The sequence below is a fragment of the Hemitrygon akajei genome, chromosome 25 (genome assembly GCF_048418815.1).
Source record: "Hemitrygon akajei chromosome 25, sHemAka1.3, whole genome shotgun sequence".
In the NCBI taxonomy this organism is placed as follows: Eukaryota; Metazoa; Chordata; class Chondrichthyes; order Myliobatiformes; family Dasyatidae; genus Hemitrygon; species Hemitrygon akajei.
In genome coordinates this window covers 47,994,990-48,015,093 of record NC_133148.1, presented here as the reverse complement: position 1 = coordinate 48,015,093, position 20,104 = coordinate 47,994,990, and the positions used below count along the sequence as shown (strand labels likewise).

Sequence of the window (20,104 nt, the reverse complement as noted above, 5' to 3'; positions counted from 1 at the left end):
GAGACGTTTCCTAAATTATTAAAGAGAAAAACTCTTTTATCTGAGTTTCAATAAACTCAACAAATTCTGTACTTTGTAATAAATGTTCTGGAAAACGCCAGAATGGTCTGGTAGAAACAACATCTTTCAATTCAAATATTAAATTTAAAGGAGCATGATCAGAAATAGCAATCGCATCATACTCACATTTCTGAACATTACATAAAAGTTGAGGGTCGACTATAAAATAGTCAATTCTCGAATATTTATTATGAACATGTGAGAAAAAGCAATTTTCTCTATCATTAGGATGCATATGCCTCCAGACCTCAATTAAACCATAATCAATTAAAAAGGAATTAATAAGTGATGCAGAACAGTTAGGAGGTTGATGTTTGGATGATGACTTATCCATTAAAGGATTTAAGCAAGTATTAAAATCACCAGCCATTAATAACGTATATTCATTTAAATCAGGTAATAGAGCAAAAACGGCTTTAAAAAACGAGGGATCATCAACGTTTGGTCCATAAATATTAACCAAAACCATTTTCTTATTACAAATTATTCCTTTAACAATTAAAAATATACCATTAATATCAGCTATAACATCCTACTGATTAAAAGGAATATTAGAATCAATAAAAATAGAGACACCTCTAGTTTTACTCTGGGAATTTGCATGAAATAGAGGTTCCTTTCCAAAATTAGAAAAATTGATTTTTATCACATAACCTGATATGCGTCTCTTGAGCAAAAATATATCAGGCTGGAATTGATTTATAACTTTAAATGTTTTCTTACGCTTAATAGGGTGATTCCAACCGCAAACATTCCAAGTTAAAACATTTAACTGTTTAGATATCATCATGGAACTTTGTATCTAAAAAAAGTAGTTTGACGCATGTCAGGATAATGTGATTGAAAATGGCGGAGATGAATAACAATAAAAATAATTAGCGTATGCTGCGGGATTCCATAATGGGGATAAAAAAAGAAAAAAAAACACCCAACCTACAAAGCCCAGAAGCAAGTCGATGCCGATCGACGCAAGCCCCAAGAAAAGCATAGACGCGAGTACAGCTCCACCTAGCGGAGTAATAAAAAATAATAATAATAAAGTAATCTCTATCTCCCTCTACCGAATATAAATCTCATTTCAGTCAACATATGTCTAAGTATAACTAACTTGGAAGGATAGTGTTTTTCTTGTGAAAGCAAACAACTTTCAATTTGAAAGGAACCTTCATAATATTAGATAAGGGAAGAAAAACACATCCAAAACAATTCTTGGAATATTTCCACAAAAGAAAAACAATCGCCATCTTTAAATTGTCCAATCTGTCTTTAAAACACAAGGAAATACAAATAATTACTTTAAAAAAATCTTCAATAAAGCATACAGAATAAAAAAAAATTGATTCTTTAAAATACTGCAAAAAAAAGTTCGAGATGGTTCAAACTTAACTACAGCCTATCAACAGTTCTCGCACTATATCTTCTAAGGTTGAAACCCTCCAAACCAGTCTTTTTCAAAAATAAAAATAGATTTTAAAATAAAGACTTTCTGGGACCATCAAATCTTCCAATTTTATCAGTCTTTACACTGCGAGACACTCAAACCATTATAAGTCATTCAACTTCAGGCTTCAAATTCGTCGTCATTGAAATATTTGCACAGAGAGAAAAAGTGCCATCTTTAAATTGTCCAGTCTTTCTTTAAAGCGTAAGAAAATCCAGATAATTACTTAAAAGAAACTTTACAAAAGCATACAAAACAAAAATAAAAAAGAGTTGGTACATTTAGATGCTGCAGAAAAAAAAAGTCTAGATGGTTCAGAATTATCTACGATCTTTCAACAGTTCTCTTGCTATATTTTCGGAGGTTAAAACCCTCCAAACCAGACTTTTTGGAGATAAAAATACATTTTTTGGTAAAAACTTTTATAACCATCAAATCTTCCTATTTCTTCACTTTACACCACGAGACCATCAAACTATTAAATCATTCAATCTTCAAACTTCAGATTTGCCATCGGACTCGTCAGACAAAGAGTTAATAAAATGCAATACTTCAGCTGGATCATGGAAAATACGAATTCCAGAATTTTTAATAATGATCCTTAATCTTGCTGAAAATTGTAGTGATGGAAAAAGCTTCTTTTGAAAAGCTAGTTTCATAGAAGGAGCGAAAGCAGTGCGTTGTTTAACAGTTTCATGTGGAAAATCAACAAAAAAATGGAATTCTGAGCCTTGAAATGAAAATATTCTTTGTTTTCTTGCAAGCTTAATAATGTGATCCTTATCTCTAAAATGGAGGAAACGCACAGCAATATGCCTGTTTTTACCTTCACCCAAAGACTTTAAAGCACCGGTTCTATGAGCCGATTCGATCTCCGGGAGTTGCGAACAAACCTCTGAAAATAAAGACTGAAACATTTTCGCAAAATAATCTAGTGTGTTGGCAGATTCTGATTTCTCTTTTAATCCAACAATTCAAATATTATTCCGACATGACCGAGCTACCAAATCCACGATTCTTTTTTGAGCCTTTTCCAAACAAGATCAGCCTCATTTCGATTGACTTCTTTAAGATCGACACTCAAAGAGTCAATTTTTTCTTCAAATTTCCCTTTTAGTTGAGTTATTTCAGTGCAGATACTGCTGATTCGAGATTCTAATCTCTTGACCCAAGGGGGTTCTTCTGCGTACTCGTTGGTCTTCTTCGAATTCCCATTAGATGGGTCCAGATTTCGTCTGGTGGTCTTTGAAGTAGCCATAACTATTGCTGTACAAAGTTGAAATTTCAATGTTTAAACCAGAAAAGGGAGAGATTAAAGGTTGACAGTAAGCAACTAGTTCTTACATGTCCGAAAGCTGGAGGCAGAGTCCAGAATTACTGTATATTTTTTTTAAAAGTGAGGTAGTGTCCAAACTTCAAAGTCCATTTAGGAATCGGCTGGCAGAGGGGAAGAAGCTGTTCCTGAATCACTGAGTGTGTGCCTTCAGGCTTCTGTACCTGAGAAAAGGGCATGGCCTGGGTGCTGGGGGTCCTTAATAATGGACGTTGCCTTTCTGAGACACTGCTCCCTAAAGATGTCCTAGGTACTTTGTAGGCTAATACCCAAGATGGAACTGACTAGATTTACAACTTTCTGCTGCTTTTTTCGGTGCTGTGCAGTAGCCCCTCCATACCAGATAGTGATGTAGCCTGTCAGATTACTCTCCACAGTACAACTATAGAAGTTTTTGAGTGTATTTGTTGACTTATCTAATTTATTCAAACTCCTATAAAATATAGCTGCTGTCTTGCCTTTATAAATACATCGATATGTTGGGACCAGGTTAGATCCTCAGAGATCTTGACACCCAGGAACTTGAAGCTGCTCACTCTCTCCACTTCTGATCCCTCTGAGGATTGGTATGTGTTCCTTTGTCTTACCCTTCCCGAGGTCCACAATCAGCTCTTTTGTCTTACTGGCGTTGAGTGCCAGGCTGTTGCTGCGGCACCACTCCACTAGTTGGCATATCTCACTCCTGTACGCCCTCTCGTCAGCACCTGAGATTCTACCAGCAATGGTTGTATCTATGTCAGTGGTATCAATATGTACCAAGACATCTGGCTGCTCCCCCTCCCACTCCAAAATGGTTGTGGATGCGACCTAAGACATCCCTGACCCTGGCAGCTGGGAGGCAACATACCATCTGGCTGTCCCGTTCACGCTCACAGAATGTCCTGTCTGTTCTCACTATTGAATCTCCTATCACTACCGCTCCCTTCTTCTCTCTATTTCTCTTCTGCACCACGGACCCATGGTCAGTGCCTGTAAGCTGGTCGCTGTAGCATTCTCCCGGGAGGTTATCCACCACAAAAGTATCCAAAGCGGATACATTTGAGGGGAATGGCCACAGGGGTGCTCTGCTCTAATTGCCATTTTCCATTTCTCCTGACAGTCGCCCAGCTACTCACCTCCTGCAACTTCGGGGTGACTATATCTCTGTAACTTTGATCAATTATGTCCTCATTCTCCCATACAAGCTGAAGGTCATCCAGTTGCTGCTCCAGATCCCTAACATGGTCTTCAAGGAGCTGCACCAGATGCACTTCACACAGATGTAGTTCCCCAGGAGACTCTGGGTCTCCCACGATCTAACTTCCGGCATGAAGAACGCACCACAGCCATTTAAATAGAACAGCAAGAGAGGGAAAAAAGATAAAAAGGAAATCTTAACAGACGCTTCACACAGAGCCGATGCCTCTTCCAAGCCGAAGCCTCTTTTGTGCCAAAACCTGTCACTTCTACTCTTGCCACTGGCCTAGTCCCGATAATGGCCACTCCGCTTATACCTTCTGTACTTTTAGTTAGTTCGTAGAGCTGATAGGCTCCTCTTAAAATCAATGCTGATATCGCGTTTGCCTTCATCACCACTGACTCAGCCTGCAAATTAATCTTTAGAGAATCCTGCACAAGGACTCCCAAGACCCTTTGCACCACTTATTTTTGAATTTTCTCTCCATATAGAAAATAATCTACCCTCTTATTTCATCTACCAAAGTGTATGGCCAAACTCTTCCTGACACTATTCCATCTGTCACTTCATTGCCCATTCTCCTAATCTGTCTAAATCCTTTTGTAGCCCTCTACTTCCTCAAAACTACCTGGCCCTCCACCTATCTTCAGATCATCTGCAAACTTTACAACAAAGCCATCAATTCCATCATCCAAGTCATTGACATTACATGTTCAAAGAAACAGTCCCAACACAGAACCCTGTGGAACACCACGAGTCACTGGCAATCAACTGGAAAAGGCTCCCTTTCTTCCTACTCTTCGCGTCCTGTCAATCAGCCACTTTATACATGCTAGTATCTTTCCTGCAATACCATGGGCTTGTAACTAGTAAAGCAGCTTCATGTGTGGCATCTTGTCAAAGGCCTTCTGAAAATCCAAGTCTGCAACATCCACCAATTCTCCTTTGTCTATTCTGCTTTATATTTCATTGGAATCTGTTTATATTCCAACAGATTCATCAGGCTAGATTTTCACTTGTGGAAACCATGCTGACCATGGCCTATTTTATCATTCCCCCTCGTGTTACCCTTAAACTTTTGCCCCCTAACTCTCAACTTATGTCCTCTTGTTTGAATCTCCCCTACTCTCAATGGAAAAAGCTTATCCACATCAACTTTATCTATCCCCCTCATAATTTTAAATATCTCTATCAAGCCCCCCCTTCAACCTGCTACGCTCCAAAGAATAAAGACCTAACTTGTTCAATCTTTTCCTGTAACTTAGGTTTGGAAACCCGGGTAACATTCTGGTAAATCTTCTCTGTACTCTCTCTATTTTGTTGACATCTTTCCTATAATTTGGTGACCAGAACTGTACACAATACTCCAAATTCGGCCTTACCAATGCCTTGTACAATTTTAACATTACATCCCAACTCCTATACTGAATGCTCTGATTTATAAAGGCCAGCATACGAAAAGCTTTCTTCACCACCCTATCCACATGAGATTCCACCTTCAGGGAACTATGCACCATTATTTCTAGATCACTCTGCCCTACCATTTAACATGTATGTCCTATTTGGATTATTCCTACCAAAATGTAGCACCTCATACTTATCAGCATTAAACTCCATCTGCCATCTTTCAACCCACTGTTCAATCTGGCCTAAATCTCTCTGCAGGCTTTGAAAACCTACTTCATTATCCACAGCACCACCTATCTTAGTATCATCTGCATACTTACTAGTCCAATTTACCACCCCATCATCCAGATCATTAATGTATATGACAAACAACATTGAACCCAGTATAGATCCCTGAGGCACACCACTAGTCACCGGCCTCCAACCTGACTTGCACTACTTCACTACTACTCTCTGGCATCTCCCATCCAGCCACTGTTGAATCCATTTTACTACTTCAATATTAATACCTAATGATTGAACCTTCCTAACTAACCTGTGTGGAACCTTGTCAAAGGCCTTACTGAAATCCATATAGACAACATCCACTGCTTTACCCTCATCAACTTTCCTGATAACCTCTTCAAAAAATTCAATAAGATTTGTTAAACATGACCTTCCACGCACAAATCCATTAAGTGTTCCTAATCAGACCCTGTCTATCCAGATAATTATATATACCATTTCTAAGAATACTTTCCATTAATTTATCCACCACTGACATCAAACTTACAGGCCGATATTTGCAAGGTTTACTCTTAGAACCCTTTTTAAATAATGGAACAATGTACACCATCTGGACGAGGTGACGTATCTGCTTTCAGACCTTTCAGTTTCTCAGGAACCTCCTCCCTACTAATGGCACCATCTCCCCGTTCTGCCCCCTGACTCTCTTGAACTTCCAGCATACTGCTAGTGTCTTCCACAGTGAAGCCTGATGCAGAATCGTTATACAGTTTATCGACCATTTCCTTGTCCCCATTACGACCTCTCCAGTATTGTTTTCCAGTGGTCTGATATCCACTCTCACCTCTCCTATACACTTTATGTATCTGAAGAAACTTTTAGTATCCTCTTTAAAACTTTCATGTTCCATCTTTTGTTTCTTTAAAACTTGTTTTGTTGCCTTCTGGTGTTTTTTAAAAATCTTCCCAATCTAACTTCCCACCAATATTTGCCCTATTATATTAACTTCATACCAAAGAAATTGGGTTTACCAATCTATAGTTCCTGGCATTTAATTTTATTTGCAGCCCTTCTTAAATAAAGGTGCAAAATTATTCATACATATCCTGTCTATCCCAGAAAATGTCCAAAAGGTCCAAAGAACTGAATTCCTGCTCCCTGTGAATTTAAAAATGCAAACATGAGGAAATCTACAGATGCTGGAAATTCAAGCAACACACACAAAACGCTGGTGGAACGCAGCAGGCCAGGCGGCATCTATAGTTAGAAGTACAGTCGACGTTTTGGGCCAAGACCCTTCGTCAGGACTCATGAAGTGTCTCAGCTGGAAACGTTGACTGTTCTTCTTCCTATAGATGTTGTCTGGCCTGCTGCATTCCACCAGCATTTTGTGTGTGTTCCTGCTCCCTGTGCAAGGTCGCAGTAATGTATAACATGCTCACTTCCTACAATACTATCTATTTTAGTGTCACCTGCCATCTACTACTCGGGAATATGGGATCAATCCCATCAATGAGAGGACTCCTTCATCCTGGTATCAATCATTGGACAAGGTCCCAGGATAAAATTCAAAGGAACAATTCTCAGTCCATCTCTAGGGAGATGCCCCCTTATTCAGTGTTGTGTGAAAGTGTAATTGGATACGGTTTTGGAGACACACACATTCACATAGTGGGGGAGATTCCCAGTGCCAAAACACAGTGAGGAACATGGCTCGTATTTGTACATTAGTCCAGTCCACTGGTGATGGAGGGTCTGTCCCTTTTACTCCGTGATCTCTCCCTCCATGCCCTTCCTTGCATCTCTCTCTCTCTACCTGACCCTTCTCTCTCTCTTTCCACCTTCTCTAAGCTCATTTCAGACTTTTCAGACCTTCAATTTGCTGCCTCATTTCTCCCTCCCACCTCACAGTGCACAAGGTCAGAAGCTGGCTCTGACAAGCTGTCTGCACTTTGTACAAACAGGCTGTCAGAGCCCTTAGCTGACAGAGAGAGAGAGAGAGAGGCAGAGACACAAACAGGAAGCAGAAGACAAAGCTGTTGCTGTGAGCAGTGAAGAGTGTAAAATATACTGGAGGACTGGCAGCACGTTCTCATGGCGGGAAAGAAGGTGAGGCAGGCCAGGGTCGGGAGCCGACATTCCCAGAGGCCAGTGGCAAGGTAAGGTCCTCAGTTGTTGCACATCCTGCCTTTGTAGTTGGTTAAAACGTGCGAGTGGGAGTGAGTCTGGTTGCTGAGCAACAGATATGGCGTTGAGTGAGTGAAGTTACTGAGAACGGAATCATGAAGCTGAGTGTGTGATGTTCATACGCGAGTTCAGATCACATCATGGCAGCTGGGATGCTTAAAGTCAGTTCATTAAACATGTAACTGTGGCTTTGAGAAATGGATTTGTGTCTAAATGCATGAATGATGTGTTTCAGGGAAGGGAATCTGCTGGCTTTACCTGGTCTGGCCTGGTCTCCAGGCCCACAGTAATGTAACTGACTTTTAACTACCCTGTGAAATGGCTCAGTAATCCACCCTGTTCTAGAGAAGTTGGGATGGGAAAGAAATGTTGTTCTACTCACGTCCCATGAATTTATAAATAAAAGTCATCCATAGTTAAGTTGTATCATGACGAATACATCACTATATTGTTTTTAGATTGATCCCACGGGATTGGGATTGATTTTTAATTAAGTTGCAATGAAATTAATTTAGTGTTAATAATACTTAATGACTGCTTTACTGTTTATTATTTTATGTAGTTACGTCATGATATTGTAGTCAATTGTCTCCATGGAATTTCATTGATAAGTTGCTGCTGTGATAGAACTCCTTCAGATAAGGCATTGGGAATGACTCTGTCAATAGTTGTATTGATCAGTCGTGCTGACACATTCACTCCAGGTTATGGACATGGGGAATCCACCCTATTGTATTTTTGGTTTGCACTAATCTGGTACCTGTTCATGTTTTCTACTTCTTGTGTGTTTTACCCCAGTATCTGTTGTATTTTTGCACTGGCAAATTTTCTCAAAATGTTCTCTCTTGCTGACATCACATTAGAATATTTACTGCAGGATGCACAAAGCTTCCTTCAGCTAAACACTGGGAAGACCAAAGGCTTTGGTCTTGACAGTGAGTTCTGTTCTGTTCCAGGGCACCGAGGGACAGAGGTGCTGCCTTTCAGCTGGGACATTGAAGGGAGATTGTGTGTGCAACGGAGAAGCTCCTGTCCCCACAGCTTTATGGGACGGAGTGTGGTGAATTAGGTTAATATGTTGAAATATGGGATTGAGACACTGATTATGAAACATTCCACCAATCTCTGGCTCTGGTGTGTGTAACAAGGTACTGAGAAATCCTTCTTTCTTCTTTTTATCAATCTTTTTATTAATTAAAAAAGTACATATCTATAAACAAGAGGAGAATTATCCCAAATATCTATATCGATAACAATTCATATAAAAGGTAAAATAATCATCATCAAGATCATACATAGTATTAATCTGATAGTAGATAATAAAAAATAAGATAATCAATTCTCTTATCATTCCATGAAAAGAAGAAAAAAGATAAAGAAACTTTTATCATTTTATTTACATAATAAAAAAAAAACCCACTCTACAAAAAAAGGGACTGGGCCGCCCATACTGAGAGTAAAAGCAAGAAAAAACAGAAACTTTCTGATCAAGTAACTGGAAGAGCAATAAATCAAACAATATGAAAATATTGAATAAAAGGTCACCAGGTTTCTTCAAATTTAAAGGATGTATCAAATGTCCAACTTCTTATCTTCTCTAAATTTAGACAGGACATAATGGAGGTAAGCCAATAAAAAAAAATGTAGGTGGATTACAGTCTTTCCATTTAAGCAAAATGGCTCTCCTCGCCAATAAAGTTGTAAAAGCTATCACCCGTTGAGCGGAAACCAGAATATATCCTGCTTCTGGTGGAGTGATCCCAAAAATTGCTGTAAATAAATTCGGTTGTAGGTCCAAATTCAAGACTTTTGATAAAGTTTTAAAGACATCTTTCCAAAAATTATCTATCTTGATGCAACACCAAAACATATGAGTTAAAGTAGCCACCTCAATATCACATCTGTCGCAAATAGGATTAATATTGGGAAAGATACGGACTAATTTATCCTTTGACATATGTGCCCAATGTACTACCTTGAACTGTATCAAAGAATGACAGGCAGAAATAGCTGAAGTATTTACCAAATGAAAAATTTTATCACATTGATTATCTGAAAGTGACTCTTGAAATTCCAATTCCCATGTACCTTTAATTTTATCGTTAGATACCTTTCGCAAATTCAATAACCATTTATAAATTATTATAGCTATCATTCTTTTTTGAAATGGTTTAACCTGAAAAAGAGTATCTATCATATTGGGTGAAAAAGCAGATGGAAAATTTGGAAGTAAGCTACGTAAAATAATTCCTAATCTGTAAATATCTAAAAAAGTGTGCTTTAGATAAGTCATATTTGTCCACTAACTGAGTGAAAGATATTAAACAATCCCCCATAAACAAGTCTAAAAAAGTTATTATTCATTTGGTTTTCGAAATTAAAAAGGTCTGATTGGAAATTGATGGTTTAAAAAATAATTAAGATGGATTCTACTAGAAAGAACAATGTTATTAAACTCAAAAAATCTACAAAACTGAAACCAAATTCTTAATGTATGTTTGATAATGGGATTGAGGTCTCAACTACCAATCTTAGAAAGCAAAAACGGAAGAGGAGCACCCAGTAAAGAGGCCAAAGAATACCCCTTCAACAAGTTTTTCTCCAAATCCACACATAAAGGATAGTCATTTACATCTGAATAATGAACCCAAAACAAAATATATCAAATAATAATTGCTCAGTAATACATTCTAAAATTTGGCAAAGCCATACCACCATGTTATTTTAATTTCTGCATTAGAGGTTTTCTCAATCTAGGATTTTTATTATTCCAAATATAAGATAAAATGTTAGAGTCTATTCTATCAAAAACTGTTTAGGAACAAAGGAAAGGATTGCTTGGAATATATATAAGAACTTTGGTAACACTATCATTTTAATAGCATTAATTCGACCAATTAATGATAATGTCACCGGGAAGTATTTGTTGCGTGTATTCAATTAACGGAAGAAAGTTATATTTAAACAACACACACAAAATGCTGGTGGAACACAGCAGGCCAGGCAGCATCTATAAGGAGAAGCACTGTCGACGTTTCGGGCTGAGACCCTTCGTCAGGACTAACTGAAAGGAAAGGTAATAAGAGATTTGAAAGTAGTGGGGGGAGGGGGAAATGCGAAACGATAGGAGAAGACCGGAGGGGGTGGGATGAAGCTAAGAGCTAGAAAGGTGATTGGCGAAAGTGATACAGAGCTGGAGAAGGGAAAGGATCATGGGACGGGAGGCATCGGGAGAAAGAAAGGGGGAGGGGAGCACCAGAGGGAGATGGAGAATAGGCAGAGTGATGGGAAGGAAAAAAAAACAAACAAACAACTAAATATGTCAGGGATTGGTTAAGCGGGGAGGAGGGGCATTAACAGAAGTTAGAGAAGTCAATGTTCATGCCATCAGGTTGGAGGCTACCCAGCCAGTGTATAAGATGTTGTTCCTCCAACCTGAGTGTGGCTTCATCTTGACAGTAGAGGAGGCCATGGATAGACATATCAGAATGGGAATGGGATGTGGAATTAAAATGTGTGGCCACTGGGAGATCCTGCTTTCTCTGGCGGACCGAGCGTAGGTGTTCACCGAAACAGTCTCCCAATCTGTGTCGGGTCTCACTGGGAGCACCGGATGCAGTATACCACACCAGCCGACTCACAGGTGAAGTGTCGCCTCACCTGGAAGGACTGTCTGGGGCCCTGAATGGTGGTGAGGGAGGAAGTGTAAGGGCAGGTGTAGCACTTGTTCCGTTTACAAGGATAAGTGCTAGGAGGGAGATCGGTGGGAAGGGATGGGGGGACGAGTGGACAAGGGAGTCGCGTAGGGAGCAATCCCTGCGAAAAGCAGAAGGGGGGGAGAGGGAAAAATGTGTTTGGTAGTGGGATCCCTTTGGAGGTGGCAGAAGTTACGGAGAATTATACATTGCACCCGGAGGCTGGTGGGGTGGTAGGGTGATCTGCCCTCACCCCATCCGCCTGCCACCCCACTTAACCTATTACGCTTGATAGGTTGGTTCAAGCCATTCAGATCCCAAAAGATTATATTAATTTTATTAAGATCCATAATAAGGCTTTTATTTAAGATTTTATAAAATAAGTTAGTGCGCCAGCACAGACTAAACACACAGGGAAGAACAAATTATGGATTCGATCAGAGAGAACAAAAAACAAAATGATTAACAGGAAAACCTCTCAGGACTGCCCAGTCGAAAAAGCCTAAACTAATAGCCCCACCACTCTCTCCCCAAAGCCCGAGAACCATCCAATAGGCGGACAGCATGCTAAACTAAAATCCCTAAACCCCTGTCTCCAATAGGCAGACTCTTTTTTTAAAAGTTATACACTAACACCGCTGACTAAAGGCACAACAGATAAATAAAGAAATAAACAAATTCCAAATATGTTAATATTATGACTAGCAGAGGTTAGATCATAGTTAACAGCGGCTGTCTTAAATTCATTTAATAAAAATTGATCATATATTCAAAAGATAGATCCAACCAAGTAATATGTTACGACTAGTATTAAACTCTTACAAATCCTAAAGGAAAAAATAAAACAGCCAAAATGATGTCTAGGCAGACATAAAACGTAGATTGAACTTTCAATGGTCCAGCTACTTTGACTCCCAGACTCCCAGCTAAGGTTAAGTGTTTGCAAGACAGGCTTAACCTCCTCTATAAATTTCCAAGCCTCCTCTGGGGAGTCAAACAATTTTGGGCGAGCATTAGGCAGGGAGATTCTCAAACAAGCTGGATAATGCAAGGAGGGACGACAGTTCTCCTTATTAAATTCAGCCGTCAATTCCCGATATTTAATTACTTCTGTATAAACCTCTGGGGTAAAATCTTCAACTATACGAATCTCTACTCCATTATAAATTAGCTTCCCCCGCTTCCTAGCATCTTGAAGAATTGCTTCTTTAGTAGCAAAGTAATGCAAACATAAAATCACCGGGCAACATTTCATCTCCACCGAAGGCTTCAGGCAGATGATTCGGTGAGCTCTATCATCAGAGGGGCTTCGAGTATCTCACTAAAAAGTGAGTATAGCATATTCATAAAAACTTTAGTGGCTCACCGGTTTCCAAATTTTCAGACAAACCCAGTATGCATAAATTCATCCTATGACTTCTGCTTTCCAGATCAATCGTTTTCTTCTTAACTCTCAATAATTCCAAAGAAACCTCGACAATTTTCTTTTCCATAGTAGATATCTTTAATTCTTGTTCTTTAATCACTTGATTCACTGTCTCCTGTTCTCTTCTGATTCTATTTGTGTCCTTTTTAAGCATCTGATATTGAAATTCCAGATTCCTCAAAGATTCCTGGACAGCAGAGATGGTTATTTCAAGCTTTTCATTACTATTCGTCAATTTATCAATCTTAGTGTCCACCATTCCGACCCTGGTTTTAATATCTTGCATCAAAGAAAACATTCTTTCTGAAGCAGGGACTTCCTCTGCCTCCTTAGTTTGTTCACCTTCGGAAACAATTTTGCCACCTCTTAATTTGATTACAGTTTGGGTTCCAGCCATTGTAATTAAATAGTAAATCCTTCACTAAAAGTAATAAATCTTCAAAGTTTAAACAAAACTAGCAGTGGAAAGTACATTGTAAAAGGAAGGAGTAGTGCCAACGTGCGTCTTACTCCATGGGCTGCCGAGAAGAGACTCTGAGAAATTCTTCCAATGAGCCTCTGTGTTGTCCTGAATATCTTTCTCGGGGTGAAGCACCCCAGTATTCCCACTGTGGGAAATCCCTTATGAACATGAGCAGTACTTGTGGGGTTACACATATATTACAGGCTGCAAATCTCTCCGATATTTGTCCCAGGATACATTACCCACTTGTACTTGGAGGCAGGTGAAGTCACTGCAGTGATGAGGGAACTAAGATGGGCTGAATGGATTCTCTCAGTTTTATCAACTCCAGTCACTCAATTTTCTCCTTTTCTTTGTTTTAATTCACATAATTTCAAATTGTGACATAAACTCCAGGGGAAAATTGAAAGAAAATTTACAGCCAATGATTTCTGTAACATCTGATTTACAAAATATTACAGGACAAGATCCCAAGCCCACCCTCCCCATATCACCTTCTTGCTGCATAACAATAACCACTTCCTCACTTCACCTTTCTCCATCACGAATCACACTCTCATCCCCTGCTCCCCATTCCCAAGCAAATGATCAGAGAAAATTTGCACGGTGCTCTGCATAGGTATGTTCCATTGAGGCAGGGAAAGGATGGTAGGGTAAAATAACCAAAGGATGTGGAAAATCTAGTTAAGAAGGAAAGCTTATGAAAGGTCCAAAAAACTAGGTACTAATAGAGTTCTAGAAAAATGCAAGGTTTCCAGGAAGAAGTTTAAGAATGAAATTAGAGGAGCTGGAAGAGGCCACGAGAAGGCCTTGGGAAGTAGGATTAAGGAAAACCGCAAGGCATTCTACAGATTTGTGAGGAACAAGAGGATGAACCATGTGAGAATAGGACTAAACAGGTGTGATAGTGGAAACGTGTGCATGGAGTCAGAGGAAGTAGCAGAGGTACTTAATGAATACTTTGCTTCAGTTGTCACCAGGGAAAAGGACCTTGGCAATTGTGGGGATGACTTACAGTGGATTGAAACACTTGAGCATATAAACATTAAGAAAGAGAATGTTCTGGAACTTTTGGAAAGCATTAAGTTAGATCAGTCACCATGTCCAGATGAAAGATACACCAGGCTACTGTGGGAAGCAGGGGAGGAGATTGCTGAGTCTCTGGTGATGATCTTTGCAGCATCAAAAGGGACTGCAGAAGTTCCAAAGGATTGGAGGGTTGCAAACGTTGTTCCCGTGTTCAAGAAAGTGGGAAGAGATAACGCAGGAAATGATAGACCAGTGGGTCTTACTTCAGTGGTGGGCAAGTTGTTGGAGGAGATCATGAGAGACAAGATTTATGAGCATTTGGAGAGACATAATCTGATACGGGTCAGGCAGCATGGCTTGTCATGGGCAGGTCGGGCCTTCGGAGCCTGGCTGAATTCTTTGTGGATGTAACTAAACACATAGATGAAGGTAGAGCAGTGGATTTTTTTTTACTGATTTCAGTAAGGCATTTGATAAGGTTCATTCAGAAAGTCAGGAGCGATGGGATCCAAGGAGACCTTGCTTTGTGGATCTAGAATTGGCTTGCCCACAGAAGGCAAAGGGTGGTTGCAGATGGTTCATATTCTGCATGGAGGATGGTGACCAGTGATATTCTGCAAGAATGTGTTCTGGGACCCCTCCTCTTTGTGAATTTTATAAATGACCTGGATGAAGAAGTAGAAAGGTGGGTTAGTAAGTTTACTGATAACACAAAGGTTGGGGGTGTTGTGGATAGTCTGGAGGATTGTCAGAAGTTAGAGTGCAACATCGATAGGATGCAAAACTGGGCTGAGAAGTGCCAGATGGAGTTCAACTCAGATAAATGTGAAGTGGTACATTCTGGTAAGTCAAATTTGAAGGCAGAATATATTATTAATTGTAAGACTTGGCAGTGTTGGGGATCAGAGAGATCTTGGTTTCTGTGTCCATAGGACACTCAAAACTGCTGTGTAGGTTGACAGTGTTGTTCAGATGGCGTATGATGTATTGGCATTCATCAACTGTGGGATTGAGTTCAAGAGTCATGAGGTAATGTTACAACTATGTAAGAGCTTGGTCAGACCCCACTTGGAGTACTGTGTTCAGTTCTGGTCACCTCACAAGTCTGAAGGACATGAATACTATGGAAAGAGTGCAGAGGAGATTCCCAGGACTGAAATGGCTAAAAGGAGGGGGCATAATTTTTAGGTGCTTGGAAGTAGGTGCAGAGGGGATATCAGGGGTAAGTTTTTCACACAGAGAGTGGTGGGTACATGGAATACACTGCCGGCAATGGTGGTGGAGTCGGATACAATAGGGTATTTTTAGTGACCCTTTGATGGGTGAATGGAGCTTAGAAAACTAGAGTGCTATGCGATAGGGAAATTCTCGGCAGTTTCTACAGTAGGTTAAATGGTCAGCACAACATCGTGGGCCAAAGGGCCTGTAATGTGCTGTAGATTTCTATGTTCTCTGTTCAACGTATCTCCTGGTCACTGCTGAACCTAAAATATAGACAGGACAGTATGATATTCTGTGTGTTAAGGTGAAACACTGATCTTAACTTGTGAGTACAGGCAAGTTAAATAACTGATGATCTGTCCTCATTCTTGGAGATGGAAGCCCATGAAGAGATGTCTGTCAGTATTCTCCGAGGTCACCTCAAAACAAGAATCTGAATACCAGTTCAGACCTTATGGGTGATCCATAGTTGGGCGAATGTTTCATGTCCTGACTAAGAACATAAGAAAAGATATAGGAGCAGAATCAGACCATTTGGCCCATTGAGCCTGTTCTAGAATTACATCATGGCTGATCAAATTTACCTCTCTGCCCCAATCACCTGCCCTCTCCCAGTATCCCTTCCTGACCCGACTAATAGAGAATCTATCAATTTCTTCCTTAAATAAACCCAATAACTTGGCCTCCACAGTTGTCTATGGCAATGATTTCCACAGAGACATGACTCTCTGGCAAAATAAATTCCTGCTCATCTCTGTTCTAAATGGACAATCCTTTATTCTGAGACTGTGACCTCTGTTCTTAGACTCCCCCACCATAAGAAACATCGTCTCCACATCTACTCTTTCCAGGCATTTCAATATTTGATAGACCCCAATTTGATAAGTTAAGCAACCTCTCCTCCTCCACTCTCACCCTGAACACTGGCGTGCCTCAAGGCCCTCTTCTGTACTCCCTTTTTACCTATGACTGCACTCCTGCACATGTTTCTAACTCCATAATCAAGTTCGCAGACGACACCACGGTGGTTGGCCTGATCAGAGGGGATGACGAAACGGCCTACAGGGACAAGGTCCAGCACCTGGCTGCGTGGTGTGCCGACAACAAACTGGCCCTTAACACCCAGAAGACCAAGGAGACCATTATAGACTTCAGGCATGCTAGGAGCCACACTCACGTCCCCATCTACATCAATGGAGCGTGTAACAAGTTTCAAATTCCTTGGTGTCCACATTTCCAAGGATCTCAGCCTGCAATCCTCCATCCTGATCAAAAAGGTGCAACAGCGCCTTTATTTCCTGAAGAACATCAAGAAAGGTCACTTCTGTCTCAGGATACTGACGTACTTTTACCGCTGTACTATTGAGAGCATACTCACAAAGTGCATCTCAGTGTGGTATGGCAATTATCCCGTATCGGACCGCAAAGCACTCCAGCGTGTGGTGAAAACTGCCCAGTGGATTAACGGCACCTAATTGCCCACCATTGAGAACATCTACCATAAACACTGCCTGGGCAGTGTGAAAAGCATTATCAAGGATGCATCTCATACTCACCATGGACTTGTTACTCTCCTTCCATCTGGTAGGCGCTACAGGAGCCTCCACTCCCGCACCAGCAGGCACAGGAAGAGCTTCTTCCCTGAGGCTGTGACCCTGCTGAACCTCACATCACAGCGCTAAGCAGTATTGCACCCATATTGTACTGTGTCAGTACTTCAATATTTGAGTGCTGTAGCACTTACTTTTTATTCACAGTTATTTTGTAAATAACACTATTCTTTGCATTTCTGGTTAGATGCTAACTGCATTTCATTTGGTTTTGTATCTGTACTCGGCACAATGACAATAAAGTTGAATCTAATCTAATCTGAATTTCAATGAGATCCCCCCTCATTCTTCTGAATTCCAGTGAATACAGGCCCAGAACCATCAAACATTCCTCATATGAAAAGCCTTTCAATCCCAGAATCATTTGTGTGAACCTCCTTTCAATCTTCTCCAATGTCAGCACATCCTTTCTTGGATAAGGTGCCCAAAACTGCTCTCCATACTCCATGAGATGACACCAGTGCCTTACAAATAGTCAACATTACATCCTTGCTTTTATGTTTTAGTCCTCTAGAAGTGAATTCAAACATTTGCCTTCCTCTCTACTGACTCAAATTGCAAATTAACCTTAACGGAATCCTGCACGAGGGCTCCCAAGGCCCTTTGTTGAAGGTGGCGGACCATTGAAGGACCATGTTCCCCTTGTCCTCACCTACCACCCCACCAGCCTCTGGATCCAGCATATTATCCTCCGCAACTTCCGCCACCTTCAACAGGACCCCACCACTAAGGACATCTTTCCCTCTCTACCCCTCTCTGCTTTTTGCAGGGATTGTTCCCTCTGGGACTGCCTGGTCCACATGTCCCTCCCCACAGATCTCCCACCTGGTACTTATCCCTGCAAGCGCAAGTGCTACACCTGTCCCTTCACCTCCTCTCTTACCACCATTCAGGGCCGCAAACAGTCCTTCCAGGTGAGGCAACAGTTCACTTGTGAGTCTGTTGGGGTAATCTATTGCATCCGGTGCTCCCGGTGTGGCCTCCTCTACATCGGTGAGACCCAATGCAGATTGGGGGACCGCTTCATCGAGCACCTCCGCTCCGTCCGCCACAACAGACAGGATCTCCCGGTTGCCACCCACTTCAACTCTGCTTCACATTCCCATTCAGATATGTCCATACATGGCCTCCTCTACTGCCATGATGAGGCCAGACTCAGGTTGGAGGAGCAACAACTCATATACCATCAGTGTAGTCTCCAGCCTCTTGGTATGAACATCAAATTCTCCAACTTCCGGTAATTCCCTCCCTCTCCCTTCCTCCATCCCACTTTCACTCTGTCTCCTCTTCTAGCTGCCTACACCTCTCTCATGATTCTGCCTTCTTCTACTACCCATAGTGCTTTCCCCTTAGATTCCCTCTTCACCTCTCCTGCCTATCCCCTCCCTTCTTCCCCTCCCCCACCCCTTGATCTTTCCTCTGATTGGTTTTCCACCCACCCCCCCCCCCACCTTCTTTAAGGGGCCCCTGCCCCCTCCTTCTTCAGTCCTGATGAAGGGTCTCGGCCCGAAATGTTGACTGCTCATTTCAGTGGATGCTGCCTGATCTGCTGAGTTCATCCAGCTTGTTTGGATGTGTTGATTTGACCACAGCATCTGCAGTGTACTTTATGTTTACTCCACTGTAATACTGATTCATCAAACTTTAGCCTCTCCTCAAAATGAAGAGTGAATATCATATTATGATTACTGACTCCTAAGGGTTCCTTCACCTTAAACTCTCCAATCTATTCTGGTTCATTGCACAACACCTAATCCAGAACAGCTAATAACTCTGTGGGCTCAACTACCAGCTTTCTAAAAAGCAATCTCAAAGGCATTCTATAAATTCCTTCCCTTGGGATCCAGCACCAAAATGATTTAATACAATGGCCGTTCAGCCCACAATGTTCTGCTGAACCAGCTAAAAAGATAATCAATATCACCCAAACACAATTCCCTCCACTTGCATGATGTCTATATCTCTCCTTACTTACATCCATTTGCCTATCCAAACACCTCTTAAAAGCCTCTGATGTATTTGCCTCTACCACCATCCTAGGCAGCACATTCGAGGCACCCACGTTTCTCTGAGTATAAAATCTACCGCTCACACATTCAATGCATGCCCTCTGGTAATAGATATTTCAACCCTGGGAAACAGATACTTTCCATGCACTCTATCTCTGCCTCTCATAATCTTGTAAATCTCCATCAGATCTGCCCTCAGCCACCAACGCTCCAGAGAACACAACCCGTTTAAACAGCCTGTCATGATAGCACATGCCCTCTAAACCAGGCAGCAGCCTGGTAAACCTGTTTTGCACCCTCTCCAAAGCCTCAACATCCTTCCTATAGTAGGGTAACAAGAACCATACACAATACTCCAGGTGTGACCTAACGTTGAGTTTCCAGGCAGCATCCTCACTTTTGAATGCAATGTCTTGGCTAATAAAAGCAAGAATTCCATAAACTTTGTTAGCCACCTTATTGACCTCTGTAGCCAGTTTCAAGAGTCTGAACTTGGATCCCAAGATCTCTCTGCACAGATACACTGTTGAGGACCTTGCCCTGTACTGTCTCCTTGCATTTTCCCTCCGGAGGTGTCACACCTCACATTTATCTGGGTTAAACTCCATCTGCCATTTCTCAGCCCATATCTGCAACAGATCTATATCATGCTGTATTCTTTGCCAGTCTTCTACATTATCCACAACTCCATCAATCTTGGAATCATCCACAAATTTACTAACCCACCCATATGCATTTTCATCCAAATCATTTATATACATTACAAACAGCAGAGGCCTCAGCACAGATCCCTGCAGCACTCCACTAACGACAGACCTCCA

At 41.1% G+C, this 20,104-nt stretch overlaps 1 long non-coding RNA gene across 2 annotated transcripts in view; it reads left to right on the top strand.

Moving 5' to 3' along the window:
- Positions 1–7,433: 7,433 nt before the first annotated feature.
- Positions 7,434–20,104, top strand: part of LOC140716614 (uncharacterized) — a 101,589-nt gene continuing 88,918 nt past the window's right edge. Inside the window, exon 1 of one of the 2 annotated variants that reach the window (XR_012096328.1) lies at positions 7,434–7,802. This is a non-coding gene — a long non-coding RNA (uncharacterized lncRNA). The remainder of the gene's footprint in view (positions 7,803–20,104) is intronic. The other variant, XR_012096327.1, reaches the window with a different exon arrangement.